The 5,805-nt window shown below is 31.3% G+C and overlaps 1 pseudogene; it reads right to left on the reverse strand.

Annotated features, from left to right (window-relative positions):
* Positions 1–1,458: 1,458 nt before the first annotated feature.
* On the reverse strand, positions 1,459–5,493 carry LOC100797136 (calmodulin-binding transcription activator 4-like; annotated as a pseudogene).
* Between the last annotated feature and the right edge of the window lie 312 nt (positions 5,494–5,805).

Here is a 5,805-nt window from a genome sequence, read left to right on the forward strand (position 1 = left end):
ACGGGTAATGAATTGATAATCTGCCGCGATTTTAAAATATAAATTCTAGCAATTAAAAAATAAAAGTCAAGTGACGGTTAAAAGCTTTCATAAAGTATCAATTAATTACACATTGAACTAAAAAAATAATTTATCAGCAACTAAATAAACACACACCAAATTCAAAAATTAAACCAGTAATTAAGTCTTTTTTTATTATCATTTGAAAAACTTGTTTAAACATATTATTAGTGTTTGATAAATAATAATATTTAGTAGTTTGTAACATTTTTAAAACACTTTTTTGAGACTCTTACTTCTAACTTATTATATTTTCTTTTCTTTTTACTCTTAAATAATTATTAAAATTTCCATTTACCATTACTTTTACATAAGATTGAGTTTTATTATTCTTTTTTGGTATTAATTTTTGAATACTTTTTACATTTCACTATTTATCATTGACATTTTTTAAACATTTTTGCTAGTAGCATTCTCGATCTTTCCATATATCTAAATAGGACAAGGTTGGGAAGATGTGTTTAACCATTGTCAATTAGGGGTCAATGGGGCATTGCCATGAGGATTATGAAACTCACTCCATGTAGAATTGTTAGAAACATACGAGAAAATGTTGGGGTCGATCATATATCTGGTTTCCAAGATAAGAAACCCTCCCAAATGACAAATTTAGTGAAATCAATTATTGTGCGCATGGATGTGATCGATAATAGGCCAATTCACATTTATTGCCATCTTCATCATAGCAAGCAATTGTATTCACGTGATTAATTTTGATAAGGTGACGAGACTTATTGGTGTATCTAGTAAATGTAAATATGTAAAGCAAAAAATCATGTCTAAGCAAATTGAGAATGATATATCGGACTTATATTACGGTCCAACAAACCCCACCACCATGTCATTAGGTCTATGCAAATCAAGGATTTGCCCCCATAAACACTGTTCAAGGTCACGTGTCATCCAATATTTGGCTTCCTCTATGTTCATTAGCTTCAAGACATTAATATTAATATGATATGCACAACATACATGACCCATTGTGCACCCTATTTTGAAGGAAAAGAATAGGGTTGATATAGAAAGGTCCTTGATTTGGTCTGTGAATTCAACTGCAAGGGGTGTGATATGCCCAATTTGAATTGTGGTGAAGATGTTACAAAAATGGTCCAAAGATGGTAATAGGTGAGGCTGGCTTCCACCAGCAATTAGACAATGATCTTATGTACTTTCGAAGTCTGATGGCAATTGATCTTCAAGAGTATTTCATATTTGGTAGGGTCAGTGCTAAAGATATATAACAATATATGGAGTCAAAGATGGAGAAATTTGATGGACTTCATTATTAAATAGAAAATATTTTCATTGAGTAATTGATGAGTTAGCAAAGCAAGAAATTGTGTGGCAAAAGGAAAACATTGTTGTTTCTCAGCACGAGTCCCACACAACCTCAATCATTTATTCAGGTTCCTGTTAGAAATTGACAAGAAATATCCAACAAGAAATTTAGAGGCCACACTCCACCTGCGTCTACCAATTTATAAATGCCACCAGTAAAAGTTAAGCATTAATTAATTTTTTACTCCTTTTTTTTTAGCTTCTAATTTTTAGTATCTCAAATTTATTTATTTTTATGATTTTTAGTCTTTTATTAATTTCTTTCACCATTTTTAGTCTTTCTAATTTTTTTTGTCCACTTTTAGCCTCTCTTTTACTTTTAAATTATTCAAAATTAATCTTAAATATAAAATAAATGAGAGACTATAAATATATAGAACACGAATTAATTTTAAAGAATAAAAATAAACAAAGGATTAAAAATGGGTAAAAAAATTTAGAAAAACTAAAAATATTAATAAAAAAATAATGAAGGACTAAAAATTAGAATCTAAAAAATTTAAACAACTACAAACTTAATTAAGCCAAAGCTAAATCAAAAGATTATAAATTGTATAAGAACAAAAAGTATATATTAAATTCGATCAAATTTTACAATCGAATAATATAAATTGAACTTATATATACACCTATAATTTTATTTATTAAATTATATTACCACTCATATTGCATGAGTAGATATTTATTAAATTATTATGCTAACATGTTCTTTTATTAAGCTACTTTCTTGTTATTCTAATATTTTATTAAATGTAAACATCACTCCTAATAGAAATTCAAATCTTGATCTATTATAATTGTGAAACATTAACCTATTTCATTAAATTCAACCCTATTGGTAAGTCTAACTATTTTTAAAGTTAAGCAAATTTGATCTTACAGTCAATTTTCTTTAACGTAAATGTTCCACATTCTTATTTTATAGTTTACAAACTAAATTGATTAAATCATTTTAAACACTTTTGAAGCATTTAAATATGATCAATAACCTACATTCATAATTAATTCTCATTTCCCACGGTAAAATAAATTCCCATTTGATAAAAATATGCTATAATTTTCATAAAATTATTTTAGTTGTTCTTAATCATTATTATTCTCTTCTTCTTTTACGATATTATTATTTGCTTCTTAAAACATACATGGGTGTGTGTATTGTATCCATTTGATCTTGTACTTGCAAGCGTGGGATATAATTAAGTCTGCTCATTGTGATGAAAAGTGCTCACACGGATCTTTTGATCATTTTGGAGTAAATATACATTTTGATTTTTCACTTTTGATCCATTTTACAAATTAATTCCAATTTTTTTGAAATGTAAAAATTAGTCTCAATCTTTATATAAGTTTTACAAAATAGTCATTGTCATTAAATTAATTTAAAAGTAACGTCATTAGTGAGATGCATTATTGATAATTTTAGTATTATATAGACTATCCAACGTGACAAATTGTTTCAAATTATGACACGTAGATTAGATTTTAATGTAAAATTTAAAAAGTTGTCAAATATTTTGTTCTTCACTTGCTTTTTCTTCTTCAAATTAGAGTTTTTAAAGTTTCTCTCCTCTGGGAACACCTTGAGAATATCTTCATCTTCATTTTCATTTTCGTTGATGTCCATCTCTTATCGGAAACCTCGTAAACCAGCTCCTTTTCTCCTCCATCGTAAGACAACCTTGTCCAAGATTCCAACTGCCCATATTACCTTGTAATGCTTCCTAACCTGGTAGCCCCTCACATGAGCCTGCCCAAATAAATTAGAAATAACTAAGGTTGATAATAATGCCGTTGAAGATCGATCAAAGTATGCTCGTGCATGTGTAGCTTGCCTATAACCAACTGTTTTTTGGTTTGAAAATCAAATTTATTCACTTTCAGAGTATCTTTAAGTGCTAGTTATATATAAATTAAGAATAATATCTATTTAGCTCTTGGAATTCATTTTGTTCTAGTCAAACTATAAAGTTAACATCTATTACTTGTAGCTTCACTACTTTTTTGCGCAACGCTAAGAAATCTTTGCGACCTTTCCAACCTCGATATTTCTTCTGAATCGATAAAGCAGCTGAATTATATTCACGTGAGTTCCGAAAGGCAAGTTTTAACATAGCAGAAATCTCTGAAATGGTACCAATGCCACCTGCATTAGCAGCTGCTTCTCTTGCTCTTCGTTTTCTAAAAGAATGTGAACGAAAAGCAAATTGTATCCGCGCAGCTGCCTGAGTTACATTTCTGATAGCAGCCAAGGTATCTTTGAGTGATGCCTGATCCTCACTGGCAGTAAGATTTTCCTTGGAGACACTGTTAACAGTTATATCTGCCTGAAGCTCAACAAAACTTTTAGATAATTCACTTTCTTCCAGTGTAAGAGATGACAGATGACTTGTTACAGCTATCTCTGAAAGATACCCTGCCAATCCCTTGTGCCCACTGCCGACTGCAATAGATGCAGCAGTTTTACCAATTGGATCTTGTGCATTTGGATCTGTCACAGCTCCAGCAGATGCTCCAGAACCTATAAGTGAAGCAACCATTTTTTCCCTATATGGAATAACAAAGCTTCAGGAAAATGACATCCAAAATACTTTAAAATGGAATACATAATTATAAAATGGTTTCTAAAGAAACAAGACATTCATTTTCTTGATATGATCATCAGTTCTGGCAGATGACTGGATGAACCAAATTTTTTTAATTAGAAATAAAAGTCAGCAACTCAGCATTTGCTTTGAATGATTAAGAAATCATGCCACATGTCGTTATTATACCCTCAGTGTTGTCATCAATTTCTACTTTTGACTTACCGGCTAGGCATTGCAGAAAGCCAATTCACTTAACCTACAGGGATTTTGTTAATTTCAGAATTTGAAAGCAGTGTATTTTGATATCATTTTAACTGAACACATCCTTTTCAGTTTTTCTTACATCTATCCTGCAGTCTGCATCTCCAGAAATTTAATTTTCAGACTTGAATATCTGAAACATTTATCTTTTTCCTTGCATTTTAGTGCTCTATACCTATAATAAGAGATCAAATAGTTTATTCTCCTTTCCTTCTCCATGTTATCTTTCCTTGCTTCTGCATTCCCTTCTCCAAATGAAAATAAAAATAAAATTGCATACATATTTTACCAAGCATATTTTGTTTGTCAAGTATGTATGCTTTCCCTATCTTCATTACCTATAAGCCTTGTATAGCAATATTAACATCTTTCACCCCAACTAAATAAATCAGTAAACATAGTAGCAAGATCTCTAGAGTTCTCTATTACCTTCCAAAACGTGCAGCCCAATGAAGGGCAGTCCACCCATTGATGTCACAGAAATTTATATTGACTCCACAAGTGAGAATAGGGTTCAAGGAAATCAGTAATCCCTTGCTCTTTCTTGGACAAAAAGCAGCCTGTCTCTTCATCTTTTTCCTGAGATCTGCAAGAAAGCCACTATTGAAGCTTATCCTTTAGAAGCTCTTCAAGAAGCCAATCAACAGTACCAGTCGACGTTCCACTGCCAACTAGAAGAGCCTCTATAATATGGCTCCACGAGTCATCATCAGTTTTCTGTTTTATGAGAGGAATTCCAGAAAGAAGCATTTGTTTTATGAGAGGACTTACATGATTCCAGCACCTCTGTCCATAAAGCCTTTTCATTTCCATCAGGGTAACCATGGTCTATTAATTCATGATAAAATTCACCACCATCCCCTATAACAATAAACACTTTTAGCATCTTTTACCTTCCTCTCTTCCCATTTGATTTTCCATAATGAAGAGGATAAAACAAACTATAAAAAGCTGAATTTCACTTGAAATTAAAATAAAATAAAAAATTAAAAAAAAGGTTCTGAACAGATAATAACTAATTTATCAGGAAAAACTTCAAGCAGAGGCAAATCCACAATAACTTCACAAAAAAATCATTGGCGGAAAATGTAACAAAAGATTTCTTAGAGTGAGCGGAGTGTCGGAAACCCACACGTATGACCCATAGATTCTGAATAGGAAAGTGAGATTTAAACAACCATAACTTTTTATCTAGTTGGAGTTACAGGGCCCATATGATATCAACAGAAAGCTCCTTTCGAGCCTCTTGTTGTTGCAACCGGGATTTATCTTCTTGAGTGTGATTTTGAGCCCAAAATCCATTGTATAAGTATACTTCAAGACTGTTTTAGTATCTTCCTTGAATTATTCCTTAAACTTAGTATTTTCCTTGTTTAATTAGGATCCTTATTCAGGTTGGCTATCCCCACCCAGTAAGTATGTCATGTTATATTCTTCATGGTATCTTTTAAAATAATATCACATGCACGAGCATACTTTGATCGATCTTCAACGGCATTATTATCAACCTTAGTTATTTCTAATTTATTTGGGCAGGCTCATGTGAGGGGCTACCAGGTTA

This window comes from Glycine max, chromosome 14, assembly GCF_000004515.6.
Source record: "Glycine max cultivar Williams 82 chromosome 14, Glycine_max_v4.0, whole genome shotgun sequence".
NCBI classification, from domain to species: domain Eukaryota; kingdom Viridiplantae; phylum Streptophyta; class Magnoliopsida; order Fabales; family Fabaceae; genus Glycine; species Glycine max.